This window comes from Triticum urartu, chromosome 4, assembly GCF_003073215.2.
Source record: "Triticum urartu cultivar G1812 chromosome 4, Tu2.1, whole genome shotgun sequence".
NCBI lineage: Eukaryota > Viridiplantae > Streptophyta > Magnoliopsida > Poales > Poaceae > Triticum > Triticum urartu.
This window is the reverse complement of record NC_053025.1, coordinates 338,091,265-338,105,984: the sequence shown is the minus strand read 5'-3', so window position 1 is coordinate 338,105,984 and position 14,720 is coordinate 338,091,265. Positions and strand designations below refer to the sequence as shown.

The 14,720-nt window shown below is 42.4% G+C and overlaps 1 long non-coding RNA gene across 1 annotated transcript; it reads left to right on the top strand.

The window, feature by feature from the left end:
• Positions 1 to 225: 225 nt before the first annotated feature.
• Positions 226 to 3,164, top strand: LOC125551614. The gene is made up of 4 exons (XR_007302915.1): positions 226 to 643; positions 1,331 to 1,389; positions 1,465 to 1,895; positions 2,892 to 3,164. It is a non-coding gene; the product is annotated as an uncharacterized LOC125551614 (long non-coding RNA).
• Positions 3,165 to 14,720: the final 11,556 nt, after the last annotated feature.

The following is a 14,720-nucleotide window of genomic DNA, read 5'->3' as shown; positions in this document are numbered from 1 at the left end:
GGATGGCTCCGTGGGTTCATCGTCACAATACGCTTTTACCCAGTCGTAATACGCTTTTAGGATTCGTATAGACAAAATCGTAATATAAACGAGGTGATACTAATAGCATAATGTTAGCACATTTTCACCGTCGCATCCTTTCTACGCAAAGGTCGCTGTACTATTTAGTAATTCGGCCGCAGTCCTCATATTAACTGAACCTGGAGCGGTACGAGTGATAGAATAGAAAAACAAACCCAGCCTTCCTCTCGATCTCATCTGGACATCCAGCCCCGCCCCGCCCCTCATAGCCGGCCGCCGCCGCGTCCTACCCCGCCGCCGCGCCTACCCCTACACCAAGTGCCAACACACCCGCGCCCATCCACTACCGGGGACCCGCGGCCTTCTACCGCCGGCGGCACTCGACGTCGCGGCCATTGGCGGCTCCCCGACCTTGCTACCATGGCGCCTCCGGGACTCCTCCCCGCTGTTTCCACCTCGACATTGGTTTCCCCAACCCCGCTGGCTTCGCCACCAGCCACTCCTTCTAGGCACACTCTATCTGCCGTCGGACCCATCCGCCTGGTTCCAATGGTGAACATCGCCGCCACCCTATTGTGAGGCGAGGTGATGTTCTTCGAACTGCCGGCTTGATTCTGCCTAGGTAATTTCTTCTTTCTACTGTACCACTTCATAGAAAAATTTGACTGCCTAAAAATTCCCCAATTTGGTACACTTTTTTTTTATCAGAGTGAGCTTTTCAACGGAAATTATACTTTGATCCTATCCAATCTTACTGTGACAGTAATATATTCCCCTTTCCTTTATATGAAAGGAAAATTGCGGCTCTTTATCATGTTGTCATTATATTGTAACCGTGTGCAAGTGTGTTCAGTTCAACTAGATGTAACTCATTGACATATGAGATTCCATTGGGCCTGATAATCTTGAATTTTGCTTCACAATTTAAAATGTAGTATTAGACCTAGAGTTTTTATGTATTACAGAACCTGTCCTATAAATATGCCAGTTACAAATAAAGGTGATATTGATGTGGAAACGCAACACACATGTAGTAGATGAATGAATTGTATGAAGTAAATCGCCTTGGAATGATGGTTGCTGAATGTTACAATTATAGTCATCTACCTGGACGACCTTCAAGCACCAATAACTTAATCCTTTTAGGTTTTGTTCTTCTTTCTTCAGTACAAACATAATATTGTTTGGTGCTTCCCAATACTTGGATGTGAAAAATAAAGAAGTTTTACATTTTAAGAACTAATAGATTTTTAACAAGAAAATATGGTCCAAGTGGGACTACTACTTCTAAATATTTTGTCTTTCACAGAAGGGGATATCATACTTCTCCTAATCAGGATTGTTGTGTAACGGAATGATGGTAGGATGGTAAGAACTACATCCTTTTTTGGTATGGCAAAGAAAAAAAATACATCTTACCCATTAGATGATTTGCATCTGCAGCTGAATAATAATGGAAGAAAAAGGAGTACAGGCTTTACCTAATGTACCTACAGCAACAATGGGTTGCCCCACCAAACATCACTAGAGGACTAGGAAGGAAAACGGTGATTTCTCAATCAGGTTCTATTGGCCGTTCTAGCATTAGCATCATGAAGATTCTGGAACAGTGCACGACATGCCCAATCCCAAGGTCTTCCCTTAGCTGGTGAAGCACATGAGCCGGTGTCAAGCAATATCCCCTGTATACTTTGTCCTTGTGTTCTTTCCAGGTATGCATCCATATCAGCTGCATCAGGGAGCTCCATGCACAGTGGTACTACTTCCGAACGTGTAGAACATGCAATTGTATGTAAATCGCCTTGAAATGATGGTTGCTGAATACTGCATTATGATTGATAGTCATCTACCTGGACGACTTCAAGCGCTAATAGGTAAATCCTTTTAGATTTTGTAGTTTTTTTCAGTACAGAGATAATTCTATTTCTTGCTTCCCAATTTTTGGACGACAAAACAGAGAGGCTTTACATTATAAAAGTTACAGTAATAGATTATAAATAAGAAAATAAGGTCCAAGCCAGACTCCAACTTATAAAGGTTTTGTCTTTCACGTCAGGGGATATCATACTTCATCTAATCATGGTTGTCGTGTAACCTAATGATGGTTAGTTACTACACATCCATAGAGAAATTGAACATGGAGATATTCTCATGTCCATAGTTTCCAGCGATGAGAATGGGCTACCCGACATTGCTCGGCTGCTGAAACTGAGCAAACTTTGTGTAGTTATTCATGGTAGAAATTCCTACTTAAATTATCTATTTCGCCAGATTGAGAAACTGCATACATGCCTTCGTCAATGCGCAATCGAACAGCCGTCAGGTGGTGATGAGAGGACTACTAAAAGCAAGGGAAACACACTTAAGTTTGGTTTGGAGGAATTTTGTAGGATTTTCATAGGATAGGATTTCTATAGGAAAAATTCCTTCAGAGCTCTTTGGTTTGTAGGAATGAAATCCTATTCCTATGGAGGATTTCTTCCTATCCTCCACATTTCATAGGAAAATAAACATTAGCCTAGACTCAATGGAAAAAATCCTATGGTGTGAATCAAAGGCCATCTCCTTTTCTATTCCTATGCATAGGATTTGAGATGCATGTCATCTCATTTCCTATGACTTTCCTATTCCTATGATTTTCCAATCCTATGAACCAAAGGAGGCCTTAAGTTTGCTATCCACAGTTTCTTCATAATCTAAATACCAGTGGCATCACAAGTGGGCTTCTCAATTAATCCAAAAGATCCATCAGGTTGCAAAGATAAAAACAATGAACAGAACATATCTGAAAGCGGCCCGACCATCCTCTACTACTTTTGTTTAGATGTTATTTATCTTGCTCTGTGTTGACATATTTTCTTCTTCCGTAGATGCAAAGCATCCAGGATGTGATCAATCATATGCTGGAGAATGGCATTGAGACCTTACTTCACTGGATAATGGCATTTATATGCGATTCCAGTCCTTTCACAGTGCAGGTGAACTGGAAATTCTATCAAAGACAACTGTCCTTTCTTCAGTGTACATGCATGATATTACATGATTAAACATACCATTTTTAACTTCATTTAGTTGTCTATATTATGCTCTATGTGCTATTACCAACAAAAATAGTGTTACCTCCGTACCAGGCCTTCCAAATATCTTATCCATGTTATCTTTGTTCATGTTGCTGGCTGTACATTTTCAGTATTCTCAGGATATATCTGATTATGATGATGTTCCGTACTGCTCTGGAGCCGACAACTTTTTGGACTGCTCGATGTTTATAACCAATGAGACTACTTTTTTGGTTGTTGGCTGGAGCTATCACTATGACTGAAATTTTCTTTTCACCCAAGTAAATTTATATGGTCATCAAAAACCAACGACAGGTCAACACTTGTCAGCAGTTTGCAATTTGTATTACAGTATGCCTAAGCCAATGTTCAGACAATGTTGTTTTAGTTAGGAAATGTAGAAAACATGGTCATGATTTATGTAGATTGGACAGTCCCTTCAAACTGCAGTCTTTGATCTAGAGTGGACAATCTAACTATATGTTTCCTTTTAGAAAATGACTATATGTTCCATGAATTCACTGCTTATTTTGGCCAGATCAGATTAAACTAGGTCTTGATTTCAAGGTTCAGTTAAGGCAGTTGGTGCAGGTTTGTTTGCTGTAATACTAACTGTGCTATTTAGACAGAGACATTTGCTCTTTCTCATTCCTCGACATTTTCCTTTGCTACCAAGATTTTTCATTCTAGGTTGTGGAAAACGCATGTAGCGTTCCTTCTACAAGTCGTCATGAGCTGGGACATAGAAGAAGAGAGCCGACGGGAAGTCGCAAAGCGGTTCGCTCCGGTGTCGCTGCCAATGGCGCTGCACAAAGTGCAGATTGCAGGCTAGATGCGTACAAGTCCGTCCCTACTTCCACGACGTGGAAGCAAAGGAAATTTAGTCAATTAGATAGTATATTTGGTTATGAAAGTTATCTTTTGTGTATGCAGTTTTGCCATCATTTTGTAAAAGCTTTGAGTTTTTTATAATGTAATTGTCTTACTAATCACACTTTTAATTGATTTGTGCCAAGGCTAATAGCCAAGTTATGCACAAACTGTTCATGTTTCCTTGATGACTGCTATTGTCAGAAGATTCTTTTCAGCATTTAAGTAATACCGATCCCACTTTCAGTTATGTGTGCAAAGGCCAGTAGCAAAATAATGAGTGCTCCTTGCTGGTCGGATATTTCCTACTTCCAGGATATCTCATTATGCTTTCCGCAGCATGCTGATTTGTGAACGAGAACTTACATGATCACCCACCCTGATTTGTGAATTCGTAGTCACATCTAGACACTCAGGTATGCAATATGGTTTTGCTCTTTTGTGTGATCGTGAGCATTCCCCACTGTTTTTTACGATCAGAGAAAAACAAAAGAAGATTTCACTCTACAATGGAGGTCTTTCTCCCAGACATATGTAATTTCACCTCTCTGATTGCCATCTATCTTTGATGGCGACGATGCTCTACCTCAACGCGGTCCAAGTCTATCTCCGCCAGGTACGGTGCCATGAGGAAACACCCAAAGTACATGTGTGTGTGGGCGCTAATATAGATTAACTACAAATATGTATATCGATCCCATCAGTGACCGCCTTGTAAATCAGCAGCAGCCAGCAGTACACAAATTCTCTTATAAATACTAAAAAAAACATCCTACTTATTTTAACTCAAAATTAAGCTACTATTGTTCTAAAAATAATAAAATCACTTGACTTCGAAAACAATATTCTGGTTGAATTTAAGGTGACTTGCATATACTTAATGCTTTAGTCTAATCTTTCAAAGTGGAAGTTTAAAATACTTATTTTAGATTTTATATGGTGGAGAAATTATTTGATTAGAAATAATTATGGATTTTTAAATAACTTCAACATTAAATGTTGTTGAACATGCTATAAGTTGGTGATGCTTGAACCGAAAACCGTCCATGATGCATGCATGTCTCCGTATAGTGTGCTAATGTATCATCGTATATTCTTGTCGTTTTCCTTTACCCACAATAACACATTATTCCGCACATGTCATGAATAAATGGATTATCGCTAGCCTGTTTGTATGTACTTTTTAAATCTACATGCAAGGCGTGTTGAAATAGACGAGCTGGAATTGTGGAACAGATTCCTAGATTGTATACCACTTTTCTAGATTAGAAGAGAATGTGATATATTTTTCTCCCGTTGCAACGCACGGGCCCTTTTGCTATAGTAACTCATTCTCTTTGTTAGGTGAGTAATCCGATATAGAGATTTGCTGAATGGTAATACAAAAAGAGAACTTGACTAAATTGTGTAGCTAAATGAAAATGCTTGAGATGAGTTCGCATATGTAAGATAGACCTGCCTAAATTTAAATTCATATTTTATAGAATAATACTTTGAAGAATTAGCACCCTCGTGTGTGAAATGAAAGGTAGTGCTATTTGCATATGAAAAATCCAAGGAAGAATTAGCACCTAGGTGTGTGTGCAATGAAAGGTAGTGATGTTTGCGTACATAAGTTTAGTACTTATAAGCATAACTTGTTGACACCACATACCTAACAGTGCTCATAGAAGCAAGCCCCACCAGTGCCAAGCTTCTACTTTCTATATCTTCAGTTTGATAGAAATCTGACTACAACATCCCTATCAACGATAGAAGCTCAAAGGAATATCCATCCTCCATGATCAGCATAACAATAATATCTTCACCTGCTTATCCATTTGTGCATATTTCAGTTTTTTCAGAAATTACATAAGGTTATATTAAGCATTGAAAACAACAACTATACAAATAATACATAACAACAGATAAGGAAATAGATAAGGCACACTACAATTTTCACATAATTCCAATTAAATATATACAATATCGTCTCAATTTTGATTATGAGGCTCAAAGTTGTTTACTATTTTCCTTTTCAGGCTTCCAAGTCCATAGGCAGCTCCTTATATTTAAATTGGTATAGTGATATAGGTGTATAGCAGGGGAAGAAATATGGTGTCATGACTGCATTAGTTCATATTAAATTCATAGTGGAATGCAAAATCTGTAAATTAATATAAGGATGATATGAACATACAAGGAAAACCATTTCAATAAATGAAGCACAATCATTTTTCTCACACTAGCCTTGATGCATTCTGTCATTGGTTGCAGATTCTATGTGGACATATCAGCATCTGGTCGTTGTCTGTCTGGCGCTTATGTTGCAACATCCTACAGTCGGCACCAGCTTCTCGAGCTTCCTGTGAGACACATAGGCATCCCTTCATTGACAATACCTTTGTGTGCAGTATTTGCATGCATCCATTGTCAATAGCACCTTGCCACTGAAACCTGTTGAATATAGAAGGGAAACCATTGCAATAACTGAAACAGAACCATCTAGTGAACCATAATCATTTTCTTTTGCTGTAGTATTTTACATTAGATCACTGCCTAAAGTATTTCATCTATCTTTTGTTAAAAACTAGGAAGGATTCTTTTCACATTGGTCTTAACTCATCGATGTTTGCACCATCTATGTGGACATGACGGCATCCAGTTCTTGTTTTTCTAGCAGATGTCTTGCAACATACAGTTGTTGCCATATAGTCGGCACAAACCTCTCAAGGTTCCCGTGGGACACAGAGGCATCCCTTTGTTGACAATAGCTTTGCACGCAGAACTAGCATGCATCCATTGTTGACAACAGCTTCCAACTCCAACCTAATGGCATCCATTATATCAACGGCACTTACCCTGGTCTGATAATAGAACTCTCCTGCAAAAGTAGCAACAAAATAGTCATCCTCATACAAATATGTCAAATTATATCATTGGTGTTTCAGTGTTGTTGCCAAAACTATATTGGTTGTGTATAACCATATGTGGCATTAAGAATATCAGGGGCAAGGAATTAAGAATCAAGATTGTGAGACTTTGGGATGCAATAGTTTAGGTTAGGCTCATGTATTACCAAATAACTACCTACCATAAAATTTGCAGAGGAAATTAACTAATTAAGGATTCATATGGCAAACAAATAGCAAGAGTAGAGACTACTTGCTAGCGTTAGCCTCGGCCGCTCTTTGCTTGTGCCCATGCTTGATGCATCTCCAGCGGCATCTAAACTGCTATCACGTCGCGTCACTTGGACTGTATGATATCTGAAGCCACAATGGGGGCATCGCCAGGACAGTGAAGGATGCACAGTTGAAGGCGTACGTTCCAGATTTTTGTAATGGGACGCCATATAGATTACATACAAAATTCATCAAATCAACTACTAGTGTGACATTCTACTCTACCACAACAATCATCAGATCTTGTAATTGAATAAAGTAGTACTGTTACAATGTCTCATTCATCCCTGATGGCCACCATCTTGATCCTCCAATAATCTAGGGATTAGGCGGTGAAGGGTTCATAACTCTGTCCAAACTGCAAAAATCACGATGGGTTGCCTATTCACTGCTCAAAAAAAAATCATGCCAGTCTCTATCCCTTGCCAAGTCCCACTATAAATATAATTAGCCAATGTTCCAACGAAGATCGACAGAACCACCAAAGCAAAGTAAAACAGTTACCAAGGGATGTAGTCAGGCGCCACAATAGATGTGCTTACTGTCAGATTTGGGCTTTCCTCCCATGGTAATGAGGAAAGAGCTATCACTACTGCAGGATGGTCCAAACGCGACACTACGATCAGAGACCCTTCGACGGAACTGTGTGCGATGCCATAATCACAAACGGTGGTGTAAAAGAACCGTCAAAAAAGGTGCAAAACGTTTGCGACGATGGAGAACCAAACACGATTCAGATTTTAGTTGCATGTGCGATGCAGGGCATACGGTTCAGTTCAATTAACTGTTTGCGATGAGGAGGAACAGAAGAAACGGGCAGCCAGATGAAGGTGTGTGCGATATACAACATATGGTTCACTAGGATGAACTATGTGTGATTAGGCAACACAATGGAAATGGTTCAACTGAATAAGATGTGTGTGACACGCGACAAACAGGTCCATAATCAGAAATGTGTGTGAAGACCAATAATAACACAGACAATTACTGCTAATAAGCCGTGTGATTTGCTGTCTACAGAAGAATAACATGTATATATATAACTAAAATAAGCGTCCAATTACATAAGTGACTATACATATCATTCACACACACCTCAATAAACAATTGCATGCATTCTAAAGTAGGAGAAACGATCATCTAGTCATATACTTCTTGTGACGCTCCCGACACTACTCCGTGGCTCGATCCCTCATCTAGGACAGGAAGAAGACAGTTCCTCATGTCAACGATCCACCTGTACATCTCGTAGCTTGTGTACGTGTCCTTGGCCGCGTACTTGATGTGTTCTTCATCCAGTCTCTCATGCCAAACACTGTGCCAGGCATTCTTGTCCTTCTTGATGTCTTCGCGTAGTAGGGGTCGATGATGGCCGAGCGAGGTCAACCAGGGAGTTCAGTTTGTTGTTGTCGCTCCCCCAGACCTTGTAGTGGTGCTGAATGTTGACAAGATTCGGGCATTTCAAGCTCGAAACCTTGAGCGCTTTTAGATCGTTGGTGGTGTGCACCGTAGCGAAACTGTAGTCGGAGCTGTTGATAAACCCGGAGAAACGCTCGCAAGGCCTTGTGGCCAGGTGGTAGTGGCAGATGAGGACGTCATGTCGCACGCACAACTGGGCAATGACAACCTTTTGATCATGCCCGACACGACCCATGGTGTACTCGAGGTCGAAGCTGACCACTTGGTACTTGTCCTCGGCAAGGAACTACTCTATAGTTTGGATATAGCTCTCCACTGAGACCGGATCGTTCGTGTACACCACCGAGAGAGCCTTCCCCCTCATGTGGGTGTCCACGATGTGTTGCATGGTGAACTGCCTGACGTTGTCGTCGTCGGCTGCTGGGAGCGCCATTGGAACTGATAACCCACAAGTATAGGGGATCAGTTGTAGCCTCTTTCGATAAGTAACAGCGTCGAACCCAACGAGAAGCTAAAAGTAGAACAAATATTCCCTCAAGTTCTATCGACCACCGATACAACTCTACGCACGCTTGACGTTCACTTTACGTAGAACAAGTATGAAACTAGAAGTACTTTGTAGGTGTTGTGGGATAGGTTTGCAAGAATATAAAGAGCACGTAAAAAAAAACTAGGGGCTGTTTTAGGTAAAGAAGCAATAAAGTTAGTATAGCGAGTGTGGAAAAGTGGTGGTCGGAGTTGCAAAATTGTCCCTAAGCAATTGACTACTTTACTAGACCGATAGCAAGTTTTATGTGGGAGAGGCCACTCCTAGCATGTCATCCCTGACTTGGAATTCTATGCACTTATGATTGGAACTATTAGCAAGCATCCACAACTACTAACATTCATTAAGGTAAAACCCAACCATAGCATTAAGATATATTGGTCCTCCTTCAATCCTGTATGCATCAATTTCTATGCTAGGTTGAAGCTTCTGTCACTCTTGCCCTCCAATACATAGTCCTATCAACATACAACTAACCCTATGGTGTGATCCACGCGCGCGCTCATATGATGGGCACCAAAGGACAGCAACATAACCACAAGCAAATTAAACCAATCATAGCAATTCACCAATTACCGATAGGACAATGAAAATCTACTCAGACATCATAGGATGGCAACACATCATTGGATAATAATATGAAGCATAAAGCACCATGTTCAAGTAGAGGGTATAGCGGGTTGCGGGAGAGTGGACTGCTATAGATAGATGGGGGAAGGTGATGAAGATGTTGGTGAAGATGACGGAGGTGTTGGTGTAGATTGCGGTGACGATGATGGCCCCGGCGGTGTTCCGGCGCCACCGGAAGAGAGGGGGAGAGGGCCCCCTTCTTCTTCTTCTTCCTTGACCTTCTCCCTAGATGGGAGAAGGGTTTCCCCTCTGGTCCATGGCCTCCATGGCATGGGAGGGGCGAGAGCACTACGCGCATGCTCCTAGGGGAATAGATTGGTAGGAAAAGACCATCGCTCGTCCCCGACCACCACTCATAAGGAAGGCAATCAAAGAAACACCTCATGCTTCAAATTTGTCACAACGGTTACCATACATGCATGCTACGGGACTTGCAAACCTCAACACAAGTATTTCTCAATTTCACAATTACTTGACTAGCATGACTCTAATATCACCACCTTTATATCGCAAAACTATTGCAAGGAATCAAACATATCATATTCAGTGATCTACAAGTTTTATGTAGGATTTTAGGACTAACCATGTGAATGACCAATTCCTGTCATCTCTCTAAATAGATATAAGTGAATTAAGAGAGTTTTATTCTTTCTACAAAATATATGCCCACGCTCTAACAAATAGAAGTGAATCAAAAGAGCGTTCTACACATGGCGGTTTTCTATGTGAAGAGAAATAGGAAATCCAAACTTCAAATGATATAAGCGAAGCACATGAAGCATTCTATAAAGCCATACTCAAAAGATATAAGTGAAGTGCAATGAGAATTCTATAAATCAACCATGGACTATCTCATACCAGCATGGTGCATCAAAGAAAAGTGAAAACTAAATGCAAAAGACGCTCCAAGATTTGCACATATCACATGAACGAAACGAATCCGAAAACATAACGAAACTTGTTGAAGAAAGATGGGATGCCTTCCGGGGCATCCCGAAGCTTAGACGCTTGAGTCTCCTTGAATATTTACTTGGGGTGCCTTGGGCATCCCCAATCTTAAGCTCTTGCCTCTCCTCCTTCTCCTCACATCGAGACCTCCTCGATCTTCGAACACTTCATCCACACAAAACTAAACAGAAAGCTCGGTAAGATTCGTTAGTATAATAAAGCAAATCACTACTCTAAGTACTGTTGCGAACCAATTCATATTTTGTTTTTGCATTGTAGCTACTGCAATATAACTTTTCCATGGCTTAATCCACTGATAGAAATCGATAGTTTCATCAAAACAAGCAAACTATGCATCAAAAACAGAATTTGTCTTAAACAGGACAGTCTGTAGTAATCTGAACATTCACCATACTTCTGGTACTCCAAATCTTCTGAAAAAATTAGGAACTTTTTTTATAGCAAGACAGTGCAAAAAGTTTTAGAACCGCTTGACGTTCCAGTATTTGGTGAGGCGTATGTTCAGTTCCTGCATGTTAGAGATAGAGATTGTCTTATCAGGCAAAGCCTTCACCCATTTGGGGATGTTTTCATATCATTCACTAAGCACAATGAGGGAAGGAATTGGCGTCGGCTTCATTTTAATAGAACATGTTGGTTACTGTTTGTGGGAGTTCCTTTCGATTACTGCAACAATGATGATATTGCAGCTGCCATTGCTAAGTGGGGTAGAATCATAAGCTGGGAGAGGGAAGATGCTCCGAGAGGCAAGATCTTAGTTAAGGCCAGAGTGACTGACCTCATAGCACTACTAGGGAAAACCCTATACACAGAATCTTAGCAGCAACGCGACTCAAAAAGGAGCGCTGCTGCTAATTAGCAGTAGCGCGGGTGTGGAAAACCCGCTACTAACAAGTGCTTAGCAGTAGCGCGCTCGGCGTAACCCGCGCTGCTACAAATATGGACCGACAGTGCCCACCCAACTCCATTTAGCAGCAGCGCGGTTCCGCGAGCCACGCTACTGCTATAGCTGTAGCAGTAGCGCGGTTTTTCTGAGGTCGCTGCTGCTAATTTTCAAATCTGGCACACTTTTGGTCCCGGTTAGCAGTAGCGCTTGTACCGAAAGCGCGCTGCTGCTACTTTCTTAGCAGCAGCGCGTTTTACGTCCCGCGCTACTGCTAATCGCACCCACCACCTTTTCCCCACCCACCCACCCTCCCCTTCCCCTCCCCCTCCTCTCCCTTTCCCCTACCTCTCCCACTCTTACTCTTCTTCTTCCTCAATACTTCTCCCCCATTACTCTCCCTCTTCTACCTACCTTTCTCTCTCTTCATTACTCCTACCTAACTACACCACCTCCATTAATGCATCTCCTTTCTCTTTTTCCTTCCCCCTCCACTAGTTGAAGTTGTCTCCTCCCAAATTAGGTAGCTAGGTAGATGTAGTATTTAGTTAAGTGACCTATTTACCCCCTAACTAGATCTATCTTTGTCAAGAAGAGCTTTGTGCACTTTTGATCTCCCTACATCATCATCTCCACCGTGTGCTCGATCTCGAGATATAGGTGATTAAAATTTCATGCTTTTTCAAATGGAAATATGTTTATGGAAATTATGTGTGTGGCATGAGTTGATGCCAAATTGTGCTTTTGAGTTGCCTATGTTTTGCCGAAATGTCAATTTATTTCTGTTTCGGCGAATTCCGGGCAAACTCTAGATCTATATATGTCCTATTTTAAGGAAGGTCATGCCGAATTTTTGTATGACTTTGATGCATGCACGCATTTTTATAATCAATTTGTTTATTATATTACCGTGCAGAGTTGACGATGGTCAGTGGAACGATGGTGGACAGGTGGTTGCGGTCGGTGGTGCAGGACATTAAAGAAAATAACCGGACAGAGGTTTTATGTCCGTGTCGAAAATGCAAAGGAATAGTTTGGCTCGACCCCCATGACGATGGTCGTGTCTAAGCACACCTGCTTATGACTGGTTTCATGGATGGCTATACTCGGTGGATAATTGAAGATGAGGATGACGATGTTGAGGATGCCGACAGGGCAGGCAATGATGACACGGGGCAAGACGAAGAGATGATCGATAATGGCGGCGGGGAAGAGGCCGGACATGGCGGCGGAGAAGGGGCCGGACATGGCGGCGGAGAGAACGACATGGACTCCACGCAATAGAGTTCGTCGGTACTAAGTTCAATCGTGCGGGACCCTCATGTTCAAGCATTGCTTCGCAAGGAGACGAGTACTGAGAGAGCTGCTTCTAGAGAGGAGGCTAAGCTAGAGCAACTGGTGGTAGACTCGAACACTCCATTGTATGATGGTTGCAATCCTGAGGTGACCCGCTTGAGTTTCACGCTCCAACTCCTGAAGACGAAGGCTAAAAACAAATGGACCGACACTAGCCTCGATGAGCATCTCAAGTACCTAAAGGATGTTCTTCCCGCGGGTAATCTATGTCCTAGTAGTGTTGATGAGGCCAAGAAGATCGTGTGCCCTCTTGATCTGCCACACGTTAGATACCATGCATGCATCAACGATTGCATAATTTATCGGAAGGAGCACGCGGAAAAAACAAGCTGTCCGGTGTGCAATGCTTCTCGATACAAGAAGGCCGGGAAGAAATGTCCCCAGAAAGTGGTATGGTACTTACTGATCACTCCCCGTCTCCAGAGGTATTTTGTAGATCCCAAGGAAGCAAAGCTCATGTGCTGGCACGTGGAGAGGAAGAAGCCCGACGATGGAGATGATCCGAAGCTGAGACACGTCAAGGATGGAAGCCAGTGGAGAGCGTTGAACAACTTCTATCGGTATTTTGAATGTGATGCAAGGAACATCGTGCTCGGCACGTGTACCGATGGCATGAACCCGTTTGGCAACCAGAACACCAACCATAGCACATGGCCCGTGTTTGTATGGATGTACAACCTCCCCCCTGGTTGTGCATGAAATCGAAGTACATTCACATGAGCATGCTTATTCAAGGGCCAAAACAACCAGGAAATAATATTAATTTGTATCCGGGGCTACTTCAAGAGGAGTTAGACACGTTATGGAAAACACCGGCCAAGACATGGGACGCCAGCAAAGGCGAGTATTTCAACATGAGAGCCGCGCTGATCATGAAAGTGCAGGACTATCTCGGTTACATATATGTGGCAGGCCAGGTGTGCCATGGATATTGCGGATGCACGTGGTGCATGGATGATATGACGTCTCAGCAGCTAACGTCAAGGAAAGATGGCGGGTCTGGGAAAATCGTGTACATGGGGCATCGAAGATGGCTCGAACAGGACGACCCGTGGAGAAACCGTGGAGATCAATTCAATGGTCACGCTGAGCATCGAGGACCTCCACGTAAGCGGAGCGGTGCCGAAATCGATGAGCTGTTGAAAAACTGGAAGGAGTGCCCCGCGCCGGGAAAGACGATGAGAAAGGCGCCGGAGCCGCTGCTAAAGGTATGGAAGATGAGGTCTGTGTTCTGGGACTTGGAGTACTGGCACAAACTCGATACACCTCATTGCCTTGATCAAATGCGTATCTGTAAGAATGTCCTTGAGAGCTTGTTCGCAACACTGATGAACATGCCGGATAAGACCAAGGATGGGCCGAAGGCAAGAACAGACTTGCAAGATTTGAAAATCAGGGAAGATCTGCACATGCCACCCCGTAAAATGTTAGACGAGACAGAGACGGAGAAAGAGGCACGGGAGAAGAAGGGCAAGAAAATAAAGAAAGAGGATTATTGCCCCCTTCTTGCTTCACCTTAAGTCAGTCTGAGATCCATCAATTCTTTAAGTGCCTTACCGGAGTCAAAGTTAGTTCCGGTTACTGTGGCAAGATAAACAGATATCTAGACATGGACAAGAAAAGGTTCAGCGGGATGAAGTCCCATGACTGTCATGTGATGATGACGCAGATACTACCTGTTGCCCTTAGAGGGATAATGGACAAGCACGTCCGTGACACGGTTATTGGTCTCTGCAACTTTTTTGACGTCAGTGTGAAGCAGCTCCGAAGGCTACAGGAAGAGATCGTTGTGATACTAAATG